A 17,661-nucleotide genomic window follows, 5' to 3' on the forward strand; every position below is an offset into this window, starting at 1 on the left:
TGCAACTCGGCGTTAGTCCAGGGCTAGAGGCAGGGAAGCCACAGACCAGCTGGGAGGGTGAGCGGATGCTCGGCGTTAAGCCAAGGGATGACAGGGCCTTGTTTGCATGAGACCTGCAGACGTGGTGTGTGTGTGCGCGCGCACGTCTGTGCTGTAGATTCATATTGCTCTGGATGCAGATCTAGTATAGTTATACTTGGTCAGAAATGAAAGGCTAGACATCAATGTCCGTTCCCTGCTTCCGTACCTATTTCTTGGTTTTATTGGTAGCCATTCTAGTGCCTTAGTTTACCAGATGGCTATGATCATACCATCTGTGCTTTCTTAGCCCATTGCAGACTCCAAGGCCTGAGAGCAGCTGAGATAAAGTATCTATTCGGTGTCACTTATTTATTTGGAACATTGTCTCAGTGGCCAGGTGACATAGTCTGCGTGGTCCGAACAGGGAATATGCTTAATATGATTTACGTAGCTTCTGTGGCTAGTACATTCCTAGTCTTTGTCTTTGCTGTTCAGCTTCTGACAGGACAATTCCATGGGATGACAGTATTAACAGCAATAGTGACTTACTTATTTACCGCAATTATCGTATCAGACATCTATATTAAATACATGATATATCATCTCATATTATTGCATCCTATGGCAAGACAGTTATTACATAGGTAGAGTATAAACATTTTGTTCTACAAATAAGGAATGGAAGCTCAATGTTTTCCTTTTCCCCATTCCCAAAGTTGTGACCTATCAATTTGTCCTAATGTATCAGCATTCAGTCCACTCTTACATTTCTGTTCCCTTGGACGAATCTACCAAGGTCTCTTAAGTAGCTTGCCACAGCAGTCTCCTTATTGGGCTATATTCACTCTATCTTAAATCTTTATCCTCCTTCTTTCCCAATCATATGATTCTTCCCACACTCTATACTAGAGAGTGATTTTTTTCCCCCCCAAATTTAAATCTAGTCATGACCCATCAACAACCACCTGTTTTAAAGTCTCAAGGGCCTCTGCTACTTAGGATAAATACAAACCTTCCTACAGCCAGAAAGGTCCTGTGTGGTTCTACAGCCTCAGTGGACACAACAGACTGCCTGTCAGTCACTTTGGCCTTCTCAAAAGTCCCTCTTGTCTGTAGTTCATTTGGTGAAAGGCCACTGGACACAAAACTCGGTGTTGGTCTATAGAAGGTAAATATCGGCAGTGAGGATCAGTGGGAAATAAAACAGGTACAGTTCTTGCTGTCATAGAATTTTGTCCTGCAAGAGAGTCTGTCTGAAGGCAGTAAACCTAAGGATTTAAAAATTTGAATATGCTATGGAATGGCCTGAATTATGTATTTTACATATGTGGAAACAGAGTCTGGTAGAAGTCGTCTCTTGCTTAGAGCCATTTGTTTTGGGGGGTGGCATTAGGGATCAGAGTCAGGCCCCATGGCTATAATCTCCTAGCTCTGTTTTCCTTTCTGTTTGTGAAGCACGTTGACTTGAAGAGCAAGCTGCTGTTCTGTTTGCTGTTTGAACATTTCTTTGGTTTTCTTAAGAAATGAATTTGCTCCTAGAAATACTGGCTGAAACGAAGCACAGGTAGCTGTTTTAAATCTTAAATAGACAGTACCCAAGTAATCAGGAATGATTGTTTCTCAGCCTGTTCAACTGAATTGAAGTTTGATTTATATAGTGTATCTTGTAGTTTTTTCTGTATAGTTTGATGAGTATCAACAGTACATACATGCAAAATGTTCCAGTTGCATAGAGAACGTCATGATGCCTTTTAAAAATTTGTTTCTGTACAGCCAATTTTTTTTCCCCTTTGGTTTTACCCCTAGGCAATCACTGTGATCAGTCACAATTGTTGAATCTATACTTTCTAGAATTTCTTATATAAGTGGAAGCATACACTATGGATCCTGGTGTCTGTTGTTTTTATTCATCATTATTTTTGAGAGCTATGCATGTCAGTGCACGTGTTATCAAGTTGGTCCTCTTCTGTTGCTGAGTAATAATGCCTTTTGTGTGATGTCTCATTTTGTTTATTCACTCACCTGTTGCTGGGCATTTGGATTGTTATAGGTTTGAGACTGTTAAAGAAAAGAGCATAAGGAACAATCATATATCTCTGTCATTGTCTATACTAGGCAGTGCATTCATTTGCAGTTTCCTTAATGTTTTCACAATGAGTTTCTTCTTCAACTGCTCTCCACCTTATTTTTGAGATAGGGTCTCTCCTTGAACCTGGAGCTCACTAACTGGGCTAGACTTGCTGGCCAGCAGCCCTGGGATCTTCCTGTCTTCACCATTCCTATGCTGGGATTACAGGCTTGTACTGAACCTGGCTTTTCACTTGGGTGCTGGAGATCCAAACTCAGGTCCTTTTGCTTGTGCGGCAGGCATGTTACTGACTGAGCTGTCTCTAGCCCCAGAACGTTCTCATGTGACTAGATCATATGATGTGTGACCCTTGTGTTTGGCTGCTTTCACCCAGCATGCATGTTCATACATGTTGAGGTTCACACATCTTGCAGCAGTTCTCAGTTCATCTCATTACCCGGTAGGTGGTATTCCTATATCTGGACATACCACATTCTATTTATATACTGTTCTGTTCTGCTTTCTGTTGCTGTGATAAAATACCATGACCAAAAGCAACTTGAGTAGGAGAGGGTTTATTTCATCTTACACTGTTTGTAACCGTTCATCATTGAGGAAAGCCAAGGCAGGAACTCAAGGCAGGAGCTGATGCAGAGGCCATGGAGGAACACTGCTTACTGGCTTGCTCCTCATGGCTTGTGCAGCTTCCTTTCTGATTCTGTCCAGGATTACCCGCCCAGGGTGGCACCGCCCATATCAATCATTAATCCGTCTGGAAAATGTCCCACAGTTGGTAATTCCTCAGTTTCCCTCTTCCCTGGTGAGTGTAGTTTGTGTCAAGGACATTTACTGTTTGGTGAACAATTTGAGTCTACTCATCTTAGTTAGGGTTTTATTGCTGTGAAGAAGATAAATAGTAGCATGACCAAGGCAACTCTTATAAAGGGAAACATTTAATTGAGACTGGCTTACAGTTCAGAGGTTTAGTCCATTATCATGGCAAAAAAGCATGGCAGCATTCAGGCAGACATGGAGCTGAGAGTTCTACATCTTGATCTGAAGGTAGCAGAAGGAGACTGTGCCACACTGGGCTTAGCTTGAGCATATGAGACCTCCAAGCCAACCCCCACAATGACACACTTCCACCCACAAGGCCACACCTCCTAATAGTGCCAGTCCTATATGGACCAAGCATTCAAACACATGAGTCCATGAGGGCCATTCCTATTCACTACTTTTTGGCTGTCATGAAAAATGGTACCATGAGCAGTTACACCCTAGTTTCTGTGTGGACAGGATTTTATTTGGCTCATGGGTAGAGACCTAGGAGAACTGCTAGTCACATTATAAGACTATGCTTAATATTTTGCAAAACTGCCACACTGTTTGCCACACAGGCAGCTCTACCCTACATTTCTCACCAGAGAGTTTGAGGGTCAGAATTTCTTTAAGTCCTTGTCATTACTTGCTACTATTTATCTTTTCGTTGTAGACTTCATGGTGAGCAGGAGGTAGTATTTCATTGTGGTCTTGATTCGTATTTCCCTGATGACAAATAGTATTGTTGTATCTTTTTATACATTTAATGAACATGTGTGTATCTTTTTTCTCTTGTGTATAAGCTTTCGAGCATTTGTGCATGTGTGCATGTGTGCGTGCATATGTGTGTGGTAAGTGTTTATGGATGTGTTTGCGTGCGTGCGTGTGTGGGCATATATGTGCTAATGCATGTGTGTGAATGTATGTAGATAGAGACTCATGTGTGGGGAGTCATCTTCTATCCATCGCTACCATTTTATTGAGGCTAGGTCTCTTAGTTAAAGCCAGAATTTGCAGCCACAGCTAGTCTGGGGATCCCCTGTCCATGCCTTATTAGCTCTGGGACTACAGGCAGACCCCCCACTCCTACTTAGCATTTACCTGTCTTCTGAGAATATGAATTCCTTTTCTTAACCACCAAGCCATCTCCCCCACCCCATGTGCTCCAATTTTTTACTCAGTTTTATTGTTGTTGTTGGCTTATTAAGTTTTATGAGTTCTTTATATTTTCTAAGTAAATTTATTGCTCGGCTTCCTAATTATTGGGATTATAGTCCTGTGCCAGTGTGTTAAGCTTTTGAAATATTTCTCCTGAAGTCACAAAAGTTTCTTGTTTGCTTTTTAAATTGAATGCTGTCATCTGTAGTAATTACATTTGATTTGCCCTTTCTCTTTGTAATAACTTAGATTATATTTTTTCCCTTGCAGCTGCTTATACTGTATACTTTATATACTTTCCAAATCTGAAGGGAGAATAAGATTGGACTAAATATCTGGCTTTCCAGCAACACATTTGTTCACTTTGTGTTATGTATCAGAGCAGACGCGCGCGCGCGCGCGCGCGCGCGCACACACACACACACACACACATCCACGCATTTAAAAAATGAACTTTTCTTACAGTGGCATGGTCCAGTAGTATTTGATAGATATATTTGTCCCAAGTTAGACCATTTAGTTCTCTCAATTCTTTACTATTAGAATAGGGATTCATACTTTGAGCCTGTGTTTCTCCAACCAGACAGTAGTGCCAAGATGGGCTGACTCTCTGGGCTGCTGTGAGGTTCCACTGTGTGTTTGCATGTGTATGGGAGCATGTATGGTACCCATATGCATGCATGTGAATGTGCATATATGTGAACTCCAGGGGCAGAGTAAGTGTGATCTTCATTGAATTTGGTATTCTCTTTGTTCAGATGGTTTGGTTTGTTATTTTAAGATAGTGTAAAAATTACAGAAGAGCTGGAAATATAGAATTTAGAACTAACTCTTCTAGGCCCATTGTCTCAATTTATTTTTTTATTTTTTATTTATTTATTTATTTTTTTTTTTTCGACAGGTTTCTCTGTGTAGCTTTGCGCCTTTCTGGACTCACTTGGTAGCCAGCTGGCCTCGAACTCACAGAGATCCGCCTGGCTCTGCCTCCCGAGTGCTGGGATTAAAGGCGTGCGCCACCACCGCCCGGCTCATTGTCTCAATTTAAAGGTTGCCATTTTGCCGTGTCAGCTTTTCTACGGTTCCCCCACCCCCATGTATACACCTGAACCATTACTGTTATTTAGTATAGTTTTTGTGTGTGCAGGGGATTGAACACAGGGTTTTGTACATGCTAGGTAACCTCTAGCACTGAACTGCACCTGACATTATTTTCTTTTTAACAAACCTTAACAGTAAAGAGGAGACATCAGCCCTCCTTATCCCTAAATGATTAAGCATGCATTTCTTGAAGAATAGGAAATTTAGTCCATATAAACACCTTCATTTGTCAGTTTCAGAGACATGAATGTGTATGCAGCTCTTACTTAGCCCATACTTCCTAGTATCACTTGCTAATTTTTCTGAGGATATCTACTTGGGCATTTTTCCTTTGGTCCAGGTCCAATCCAGGATTTTTCAGGATGGACATTTCCTTTTGTGGTCGTGTCTCTTTTCCTGTATTTCGATCTCCTTTATTGTTGCTTTTTGGTGGTACTTGGAATGGAACTCAGAACCTTGATTATGCCAGACAGGTGCATTACTGCTGAGCTACACGCCCAGCCCAACTCTGTTCTGCTTTTTTATTTTTAAAAAATATTTATTTGTTGTATGTATGTGTGTTTCTTCTATATAATTTGAGTGTTATGGTTACAGTTGGAATTGAACTCAGGTCATTAGGCCTGATGGCAAGCACCTTTTCCTGCTGAGCCATTTGGCTTCCCCACCCTTTTCCCTTATTATCACTTAAACTAGTTTTTACTTCTTTCCATCTTTAAAGGAGTCAGAATTTGAGTACAGGTGTTTGTTCTGTGGAATGGTCATATGTTCTTCTTTTCTTTCATCTCTGTCTGTCTGTCTGTCTCTGTCTTCTTGAGACAGGGTCTTGCTGTGTAGCCCTGGCTGTCCTGGAACTCACTGTGTGTAGACGGAAGTTTCTCTGTCCCACCTAGCTCCTTGGTCCAGACAAATCTTTCCTACCCAAGCTCTCCCAGCCGCTTAGAAAATAATCACTCAGAGGCTTATATTATTTACAAACTGTATGGCCTATGGCTCAGGCTTCTTGCTAGCTAGCTCTTTCATCTTAAATTAACCTATTTCTATTAATCTATGTGTTCCCACTGGGCCATGGCGTTACCAGACTGCTGGCATCTTGTTGCTCCTTGGGTGGTGGGTTGGCATCTCCCCTGACTCTACCCTTCTTTGTCTTTATCTACAGTTTGAATGTACTGCCTTAAGCTTATTCTGCTTTGCTGTTGGCTAAACAGCTTTATTTATCAAACAATGAGAGCAACATATATTCACAGCATACAGAAAGATATCTCACAGCACTTCCCCTTTTCTGTCTAATCAAAAAGGAAAGTTTTAACTTTAACATAGTAAATTTATATATAACAAAACAGTTATCAAGCAGGAATTACAGTTATAATATCTAGTCTGTGTGTATTTGGTAAAATTAAAGAAGATATTCTATCATCTGTCCTATATTTGTGAGTCTAAAGTTTTATATTTTAATTTACCTTTTATCATAACTAATGAAAACTATAACTATCTAGTCTTCAACTCCATCAAAGACCCCAGAAGGATATAATATTACCTAAATAAACAGGAAGTGCATTGTGAGCAACTTCCAAAACTCTAGAAATGACAAGACAGTCACCCAAAATTCCTCTGCAATGTTGGGGCATCCATCTTCAGCCTAAAGGCCTAGAATCTCTGGCATACTTTTCAGTGAAGCAGAAAATTTGAAGGACTGTCTCTCCTACTGGCAAAGTTCATCAGTTGCTTTCGTCTGTGTCCTGCAGAATATCTGGCATTATCTTTTGTGAAGCTAGAACTGAAGGACCATCTCGCCTTGTTTTGGCAAAGTTTAGTGGTCACATTCTTATGGGTCCTGTATGTCCAGTTTATACAACATACTGTCAGGCAGTCCAGGCAAGAGCAGTTTCTTGCCAAAATGGCTAACTTTTGCCACAAAGAAAGTGAACTCTGTATGGCGTGTCTTCAGTGCCCATCTTCCTCTTTGAAGTAAATTGGTGCTGCCAGGAGCAAACCTGTCTCACTGTCCAGAAAAGTCTTAAGTTCTTAAAACATTTTAAATGCCATATTCTGTAGGTCTTTGAAGTGTTTGAAGATTACCTACCTATGTATACTTAGAAAACTAATATGACTATAAGGTTGATTATCATAGATGACTAATTATTAATCTGTATTTCTTAATTATAAATTACAATTTTAAATGAGTTGCATAAACATATCTTAAACAAGAGTAGAAATATATATACAGTATAACAAAATTAAGTTTGAATTTGTATCAATAAACTAAAATCCATAGCAATGTAAAACATTTCAAACAAGTTGTTGCTCTTTCTTTTTTTTTTTTTCTTTTTTTTTGGTTTTTTGAGACAGGGTTTCTCTGTGTAGCTTTGCGCCTTTCCTGGAGCTCACTTGGTAGCCCAGGCTGGCCTCGAACTCACAGAGATCCGCCTGGCTCTGCCTCCCGAGTGCTGGGATTAAAGGCGTGCGCCACCAACGCCCGGCTAAGTTGTTGCTCTTTAAAAGAAGATTCAATGATCTACCCTTTCATCCTATCTTATCTATATCCCCTTTTCTTCTTTAGAAAGAGATTGCATTTATAATCAACCCCCTTTAAATAGAAATAAACATTTATAAACAATATTTTGGGAATTTGGGTGTAGCTTTTCATACTACTTCCTGCTGATTGGGGGTACTGGCAATCTTATGGAGGTCTTGAGAAAATTTGAGATAATGGTCAAGTTCTGGGAAGACTGGCTATAACCTTTGTTGATAGATACCATCTGTTAAGGTTCAAGAGGTCTCACTTGATCAAATCTGATCCATCTTAACCTGGAACAAATCAGTTTTCCTTGTTAACAAATTCAGAAAAAAAAATTACTAAAGAGGTGTAAAGTGTATAAGTTTGAAAGACATCAAAAGATAGTTTTTGGTTTGTAATACAAGTTAGGGTAGAAAATGAATTAGATACAACACTTTGGATTCACCAAAATATGATAAATAATGGAGTATATTCTCTGAATCTGTCAAATGTTAATGGACTGAACATTGTTAATGTAATCCTTGACTGTATATATTATATATAGTTATTGTACTTATTGTATATGGTTTTTCTTATATTAGTTATAACCTTTTATTTTAGACAAAAAAGGGAAAATGTGGTGATATATTTGTAATCTAAGAAATAAAGCTTGCCTGAAGATGAGAGGACAGAGCTAGCCACAGAGTTAGTCATAGAGGCCAGGCAGTGGTAGCATACACCTTTATCCTAGCACTTGGGAGGCAGAGATCCATCTGGATCTCTGTGAGTTCAAAGCCACCCTGGACTACAAGAGCTTAATCCAGTTTGAAAGAGAAATTTTCTTCAACAACTGTGTAGATCAGTTTGGTCTTGAACTCGGGAGGCAGAGCCAGGCAGATCTTTGTGAGTTTGAGGCCAGGCTGGTCTACAGAGCGAGATCCAGGACAGGCACCAAAACTACACGGAGAAACCCTGTCTTGAAAAAAAAAACAAAACAAAACAAAAAGTGAAGTTAAAAATACTGCTAAAAGGGGGGGGGGGCTGGAGAGATGGCTCAGCAGTTAAGAGCACTAGCTGCTCTTCTAGAGGTCCTGAGTTTAATTCCCAGCAACCACACAGTGACTCACAACCTTCTGTAATAAGATCTGGTGCCCTCTTCTGGCCTTTAGGCATACATGCAGGCAGAACACTGCATACATAATAAATAAATAAATCTTAAAGAAAAAAAATACTGCTAAAAGTATAGTTAAAACAAAACAAGAAGGAATCACCATGGTGAAAAGAATTGTTCTAGTGGCTTCTTCATGGTCCTCAGCTATTAGGAGACTTCAGCGATTTGCGCAAAAGATGAGGAGATTTTATTACTGTCATGGTGAGCTCAATATCAACTTGAAACAGGAGAAGAGGCAACCACTACTGAGGGACTGCCTCCGTTGGATTGGCTTGTGGGCGTGTCTGTGGGGCATTTTCTTGATTGCAAATTGATGTAGGAGGACCTAGGTCACTGTGGGCATACCCTGTCTAGGTGGTATCGGGAATGCATTAGGGAAAGCAAGCCAGTCAGCAGTGCTCATTCATGGCTTCTGTTTCAAACTCCCATCTTTAGTTCCTGTGTTGGCATCCCTTGATGATGGACAATAACCTGTAAGCTGAAGTACCCCTGCCCCCAAGTTGCTTTTGTTGTGGTACTTTATCACGGCAGCAGAAAGCAAACAGTTATAAAGGATATTATGAAGGATGCAGCCATGCCACATAGATGGGATGCATGGGGCCAGGTGTCCGGGAAGAGGTACAAAGCTTTTTTGCCTTCTCCAGCTGTGCTAGACTCCAGTAAAGACCATGTTTTCAGTTATTGAGAAGATCCTGCAACAAGTTGTGATGCTTAATATTCATTACAACTTGGTAGGACTTAGGTTCACCAAGGAGATTGGACACACATTGGTGTCTGTGAGGGCATTTGAAGAGATTAAATGAGGGGTGGAGACCCACTCTGAATTCCATGACTGGGGTCCCAGCTAACAAGAAAAAAGCATATCTGATTTAATCACAGGTTTACTTGACACGGGAACCTTGAGAAGGGAGACCTAAAGTTTCAGGAAAAGCTGGAGATTTTTATGCTTAGCTTGGGTGAAGAATGGCTAGCTAGTCTGATAGACAGGGCTGGATGAAATTGGATCTAATGGAAAAGCTGAATGGGAACTCACGGGGTCCTGCCTGCTCTGTTCTTCTGGACTCCTGCGTATTTCCTCCTGCCAAGCATGGGACAGGACCCTCCTGAGGGGTTTCCATCTCATGTCAACCAGGCCAGCTACGGCCTTCTCTTAGAAAGGTTGGGGAGGCTACAGTAATATTTTTAGGCTTTATGGTTTGTTTGAGAAAAGAGTTACACTGATTCATCCCAGACAAGAGAGGAACCCTGGTTTTAACTTGTTTCTGTGCAGGAGGGCAGAAGGTCAGAGAAACCTTGGACCTGAGGTTCTGAAGCCTTCCCATATCTCTTAGTTCAAAGTACTCAGCAAGGCAAAACATCCTACTTCAGGGTATTGTTTTCTGGGCCCCAAACTTGATTCATGGCTGCCACACAGCAGTCATCTCATGAGGATACAAGTCACGCACTTCCGAGAGCCCACAGTTTTAGGAGTGTATCTTTGGAACTAGGGATGAAGGCCTAGTGCAGATATTTCACAGTTTCAGATTCTTAACACCTCCTCTGAAAGATTCTGCTGTACCCTCTTTTTTTCCCCAAATCCCTCTTTTGCATACTCTCTTTCCAGAAGGATCACCTTCTTCATTGTTTTGTGTTTTGTTGCCTTCATTATTTGATTCTAGTTTCCAAATCACTTTAAATACCTTCCTGGACACTGAATGCGTAAAACCATTGAGTAACAATTATTGTTACTTTCTGTTATTTGAGGTCTGCTTTACATTGTAATGTGGATTTTCAAAATGAAATTCACCGTCTTCCCTCTCCCCAAAAGCATTAGACACTTTGAACAACTATTAGCTTACCCGAAAGTAGCTTTGTGTGAAATCCATCTTTTTCTAGTGCTGCGTGTCTTCCACGTAGGAGAGACACATCGCCTGTGTCTGTTGAGGGACCATTGCATGGTGGGGAGCCTCCAGTGTGTCGTATATGATACACACGACCCTTGTTAATCCTAGCATCACATCCCCAGCGACTGATGCACTTGCTTTGTCAGAGTTTACTTAAAGGCTAAAAATATCTCAATCTGGCAAATGCTTGCCCAGAACCCCCATGTTCCAGAAGAACCGCCAATACAGACAGTTCCTATCTGAACTATCTGCAGAGGCAGAACCAAGGCCAGAAAATTACCCACTGAACTCCCCTCCTGACAGGCCCTTTTCCCTTCAAACCCTGTAAACCCTGCCGTCCCCGGGGGCACAGCGTACGCTCTCCAGTCCCTCAAAGAGACTGTGGCCCTTGGTGGTTCTGATTGAAAGAACAGTTCTGCTTCTGGAGATGCCCGTCTCTACTCCCTTTTATTTCTATGTACCTCCATCAATCCCAATCTAACATTAGCCATCTAAATTTGGGCATTTAGAAGATATGGCTCAAGAAATCTGGGCCTACTCTTTTTTCTTTTTTATATTTTGTCATTTTCCATATTACTCTCAGCATTTAACATTTTGCCAGACACATAGCAAATATCCCATAAATATTTATTCAATGAATTCTCAAGAGTGCTACTTGTATTGGTCATGAGGCTTTCTAATAGAGATGGAAGTAGAATTTGAAAGAAATAATGGAAAATGATTAGGTACTTAGGGATTTAAAATTAGTCACACACTAATGGTATAGCAATTAATTTTGAGAATCAAGATTCATCCATTGAACATGTGCACTGGCAGCGGTCAACAGTCGTTTCTAGTGTTTTCTTTCAATTTTAAAATGCCAATTTGCCTTGTATATTTAAGGTATTTTTTTTTTTTTTTTTTTTTTTTTTTTTTTTTTTTTTTTTTTTTTTAGGGTAGATTTTTTTTCTTTCTTCCTACCCTCGTCTCTTTTTCTCCTTTCCTTTCTTTGTTTTGAAATAGTGACGCACTGTGTAGTCCCTACTGACCTCAAGTTTACTGGTTAGCCCAAACTGGCCCAGAACTTGTGTTAATTCTGCCTCAGTCTCTCAGTGCTGATATTAATGGGTACATGGGGTAGATTTCTTGATAGAGTTATTTTGGAAAATGTACCTTTCTGGTTTCTAGAAGACCTCATTGTGAGATGTCACTTCTGGAGCCTTAGGGAGGAAGTACTGTTTAGAACAGCTGAATTTGGGACTCTGCTAAGCTCCCTCATCTAATCGCGTGTTTCAGCCTACGTTTGTGTTATTGTACGAATGTTCCTCACTGGTTGATTTCATGGCGTAAGGCAGGAGGAATCAGGAGGGCTGCCAAGCTGGGTCAGGACATGTTCAAGAGTTAAGATTTGCATTGATGGGGACATATTTCCAAACACATGTTCTTGGCATATTTTGCAAGGCTAGTCTGGGTTTGAAAGGTAAGTCTCGAGTTGGAGCTGTAGGTTTCCATGTAGAACATTTAAAAACATTGTGTTTCGAATGGTGTTACAATCCCTTAATGTGAGATCTGTCCTTGGAGCACATTTTTAAGCACATCACGCCATATTTAAAATGCTGTTATGCCAAGTACCGTGCAGCAGACCTTTGGCGCTCCCTGTTCTCAGAAAGCCCCTTGTCTTCTTCCCATACTGGTCCCCACCAATCACCGTCTAGTCTCTGAGGCTACCCGTTTTTATACCCAAGGCCTGGCCTGTTGCTATGCTATGCCTTTGTTTGCTGTGTTGTTTTGGAACTGATCTGCTTGTAAAAAGTCCATGCCTTCCGTTTTGTCGAACTGCTCTGTGGATACAGGGCAGTTGAGGTCTTAGTAGCTAGTGGAAATCAAGTAGGAACTTGTTTGAAGGACTTTATCAGGTTGCATCTGGTCCAAGGAGATGCGTTGGTATCGAGTCAGTATGTTCATAACTGTTTGTGATCAGAAACGTCAGAGCTCTGATTTCTTGCCAGCCCCAAGTCTGCCCTATGGCACCATCACTTAGTGACTGGATCACTCAAGGGTGAGCCTCCGGGGCCCATGTTTCTCCAGTAATAACATAAAATGGGCTGATGTTGCCACCTCGACTCACTGTGCTGAACTGTGTGTGATTAAAGTCCCAGGGCTGTGTTAATGAGGATTTTCTTTCCATGTGCAGCAGCAGGCTGTCAACTCACTGTTTTCTGAAAGCAGAGATGGAAAATTCGGCTGATGCATTTTACCCCTGTCAGCACGAACATTCTGTTTTTTCATTTGCCTGAGGACAGGAGCTGAGCACCGGACCAACCCATGCAAACGTTCTAGTTTCCGAGGACACTAGCCTGTTGTCATATCAGTCCTGCTGTTCAGGTAAATAGTGTGCCTTTTTTTTTTTTTTTTTTTGGCCAAATCAGCAGTTAATATACTGCAAGTAGTTTTTGTTTTAGTCACATTATTGGCTGGTAGTACTATTAATGAGACAATAATTGAGAAATAGTAGTCATTGTTCTCATAAAACATGATCCTCCTGTGGCAGGCCCAGCCAGCCAGAGGAACACATGAGCAGACAGGAGGATTGGGTGAGGGCCACTGTTCCAGCTTTTAAATTCAGCAGACCCCTGCTGCTTAAATTGTCCCAGCTGTTAATGCTGGAGCCATTACAGTAATGGACTGAGCAAATGAAGGAGAGCGAAGACACGCACACTTTATTACCAGAGGGGCAATTTCTCCTCATCTGTAATAGCAGTGGTGCTTCATATTGATCAGCCCATCAAGATACTAATCCTCTGTAAAATGACTTGTTATAACTGAAAATGTGTTAATCCCAATCAGCCTGTGTCCTGACTGTCTACTTACTATTGAATACAGACTATTAGATGGTTTATTTTTCATGATTTAAAGCCTTCGCCTTGAAAATGGCTGGTGCTGCCCTCGCAACACCGAGTGCTTAATCTAAGCTGTAGCCCTGGGTTGTCTTTTTGTTTTAAGTAGAACATCACCCACTTAATTAAGGAGTGAGTGTCTGCCTTGCCATCTGAGTTATGCTGTGTTTTATGGGCCTCTGGATTTATTAAGCATCTTGTTTTACATTCAGTCTGTGGTTTGTGCTGTAAATAAAAACAGAGCCATCTTGCACATATTAGAAATTTGCAGGTAGCAAATGTCAATAAGTACCAGGGGCGGAAGAGTCTTGATTTATATTTCAGGCACCAGGTTGTGCTCTGTGGACTGGACCCATAGGCAGGATGCATCCCGGTGTCTTCTGTTTAGCAGATGTGACTTTTGCATTGGTGTCGGAGAAAGTTTACGGTTATTTCTGCATCCTTGGTTCAGGAGATTGCTTTTTAGACAGTGAGGCATATTCACTGCTGCACCTCCACACCCGTGATTGTCTACAGCTAGATAGAAATGATCAGATCTGTTAAGAACTGATTTCTGTCTTCCTTAATATTTAGAAACGCGGAAACTATCCATAAAATTTCCATTTTTATTATAATCTCTTTCCACATGCCTTATGTGCATATTTGTTTCTAGATTCAGATAGTCTCTTGGTAACGTTATTTTTCTTTACTGTGGTGTCCTTACCCAAAGCATTTATTTGTGTGGCATTTTCAGTAGACTACTTTCAGTGATACTTAATTAGTCCTCTTTGTGAGCCAGGACATGTGTCGGGCTGGAGAATCAAGAGCAAATGAAGTATAATCTTTGCCGTTGATGACCTCAGTGCACTAGAAGCTATGCGTGTAAGCAGATAATGACTTCAGTGCATACAGTAAACAACAGAGCCCACCCTGAACGGAGTTCTGGGGAGTGAGCACACTCCGCGGTGCAGCAAAGGCAGCCTGACAGGGTTGCTGCTGTGTCGAAAAGCAGAAAGCTGCTGTTTGTATAATCTTCCTAAACCTTGGTTGAGAGTGACTTCTAGCTGTTTGGAATAATTTTCAGAGGAGACATGTTTATTGTGTTCTGGGGACAGTAAAAAGAAGGGTTTCCAAAAAATGTTTTGATCAAGTGACCACATTTTTGGATATGTATAGCATTTCACTAGGAGACTACTTTAGCAGAACTGTACTTATTTTATGGCTTCTGCCCTGGCGTTTGCCCTGTAAATCAGTCCTGCATTTTAGAGGGTAGCTTACTTGGAGGGGCTATGGCCTGTGGCGGTTCAGAGCAGATTCACAGACTGGGGATCCAGGATGCTTTGTTGTGTCCGGTCGCCACTACCCCTTCCTTAATCTTCCTACTTCACTCATTGTCTCTGAAATGGGCTGATATGTGGTGAAGACCACGGGATGGGAAGTGTGCAAAGCATTAGGACAGTGAAGGGCTGCCACTACCTTAGGTGTGACTGTGATGGAATTAGTTTTCACATGTGAATTATGAAAGTTGGATTTGTACGTTATAACCATACTGTGGGTGGTATAAGATGATGAAACATTCATTGTTTAAAACATTTTTATGATTGCAGTAATGTTTTAGAGAAACAGAAAAAACGGTTTTTATAGTTTTTATAGTAAGAATCCCCTGTAGTCCTCTAGAGATGACCACTGTTACTATTTTGTTTTGTTTGCATTATTATGGTACAATACACATAGTAAGATCATTTCATTTAAAATATATTTCTAACTTAAATTTTTATATATTTTAAAAACTCAGAATATATTTATGATCTTCATTTATGAAAACATTTCAAACAAAAGTTGGAATCATATGGAATGTATTTTGTGCCTTGTTTTTCTCACCAGTATCCAGTATATTGTGAATATTTTTCATATCATTACAGTGATGTTATTTCTTAATGTGCATTTTTTCCTTCTGTTATAGTTCATCATTTAGTGAGCATTCTTGCACGTAAATCCCTGCACATCTGTGAGTTTCCCCCAGGGCACATGGAGCGAAGGTGACCTGTGGGGGACGGTGTTTGTCCAGAGCTTTGGTTCAGGGCGTCTGTTTGCTGCTAGGGAGAGGATGCCAGTTTCTTATTTAAAAAAAAAAAAAAACAAGAAAACGATTTTTGGTACGTTTTTTTCAAACTCTGGGAATTGTCATAAAGTGAAAATACCAGCCGGCCGGCTCCAGGAAGCAGCCGCAGCCGCTGGTTGTGGAGCAAACTTGTGTTCCCTTAGCCCTCGTCCTGGAAGGACTTCCTCTCCTTGCCTCTTTAGTGTCCAGACAGCTCTGGGAGCTTTGCTGGCTCCTGTAGCCTTAGCTCATTGCCTGGTGCTTTTGTCTTCTCTCTCTGAGTTGTAGGAACTTGTCATTTGTTAGTCATGGGGTTCCCTCTCAAGCAGGTAACTAGTTATCTCTTCTGCCTTACCCCTTTCCATGTTCCTTTGAGTCTCTAAATATTCACCTGAACTTTTTTTATTTGACTTTGCTTTGTTATTATAGACATACTGTTGTGACTGCTATAACTTTATGGTTCCTTTCAATATCTGGAAGTATAAAGACACATACTTACTCTGTTTTCAAATTTTCTTTGGATATTTTCTTGTACGTTTGGCAACTTTTTTTTCCCTGATAAACTACAAAAAAAATTATTTTTCAAGGTTCCCCATGTGTCCCTCAAATTCTTTGGCAGTTTAGGTACTATTATATTAAATTTATAAATTAATAAAGAACTACTATAGATAAGTTTCCTCATTCAACAATGTTATCTGTTTAAATGTATTTCTATTTAATTTAATTTTATAATTTTTAGAAAGTTCTGTAATTCTAGTTATTATATTATTGTCTTTTGGGTTTATTCTTGGTTATTTGCATTTTTTGTTATTGTGATTTTTTTTTTTTTTTTACTTCCTAATATAAATGGGTTATTTTAAAGTTCTGTCTTTTGACTGATATAAAAGATGGCCTTGACTCCAGGACAGACTGCGTTCTTATTCTTCTAAAATTTTTATTGATTTTCTGGTTTCTAAGATATATGCTAGGTAGATAATGTCTTTTGTGAACACACTTTTGTCTTCCTCTTTTGATAGTGTTTTCCCCTCCTTCGTCCAGTTTTAGAACCCTCGGTGGTGGTGGCAGTGATACACAGTCATCCCACGAGGGGCCACAGTTTGGAGTTCCAGTGTGAAGTGTAAATAGCAGTTGGCAGGAGTCTTTGATTCTTTAATTTTTTTTGAAGGATTGCCATTTTGTTTTTATTGCAGTTTTTGGTATTTTTTCACATGATAATGTTTTCATTTTTATGGAAAATCTTAAGTTTTTAATAGAGCTTCTAGTAGTGGCGCTGTAGATAAATCCTACTTTGTCTCTTAACACTCTGCCGAATCCACCTTTATGATATTTCAATTAGGACAGTAAAATGGGTCTGTATGAAAATCTGTGAGGGTGCCAGATTCGGCATGCACAGTGAGTCACGGCTCAGACCGTTGTTGTGAAGCCCCACATGGCTCTTTTTGCTGGTGGGATAACTTAGCAGCCAGGAGTACGACAGTACTGAGAAACGTTCCTTTTTGGGCTTTGGTCATTTAACTTTGATTCCATATTTTGCTAATATGAAATAAATGGCAATGCTTCTGTCCTCTGCTTGGACCCATTTATAGTGTATTACACTATTTGTTCTTAGGAGGTTGTATTAACTTCAACTTTTTATGTAATATTGTGGAAGGTTCTTTCTGGATAATGTCTCTGTATCTTCTGTAGTTGTTGCCTATTTAAGTTGTTTTCACCATGGCGCTGGTCAAATCCGGGGTCTTGTTTTCACCATGGTGCTAGTCAAATCCAGGGTCTCGTTTTCATTATGGCGCTGGTCAAATCCAGGGTCTCGCCTGTGTTTAGCCAGTGCCTTGCCACCTCCCTGGCTCTGGCTGTTTAGTCTTCATCTTCGTGAACACACTTTGGTTACTATTTATATTTTTCCAAAACAAAGGTTTTCAGATTTATTGACATGAGGGGCTGGAGAAATGACTTAGCAATTAAGAGCTCTGGCTTCTCTTCCAGAGGACCTGGT

At 40.5% G+C, this 17,661-nt stretch overlaps 1 protein-coding gene across 1 annotated transcript in view; it reads left to right on the top strand.

Moving 5' to 3' along the window:
* Positions 1-17,661, top strand: part of Fto (FTO alpha-ketoglutarate dependent dioxygenase) — a 365,789-nt gene that overhangs the window by 408 nt on the left and 347,720 nt on the right. The window lies entirely within an intron of this gene.

The sequence above is a fragment of the Peromyscus leucopus genome, chromosome 5 (assembly GCF_004664715.2).
Source record: "Peromyscus leucopus breed LL Stock chromosome 5, UCI_PerLeu_2.1, whole genome shotgun sequence".
NCBI lineage: Eukaryota > Metazoa > Chordata > Mammalia > Rodentia > Cricetidae > Peromyscus > Peromyscus leucopus.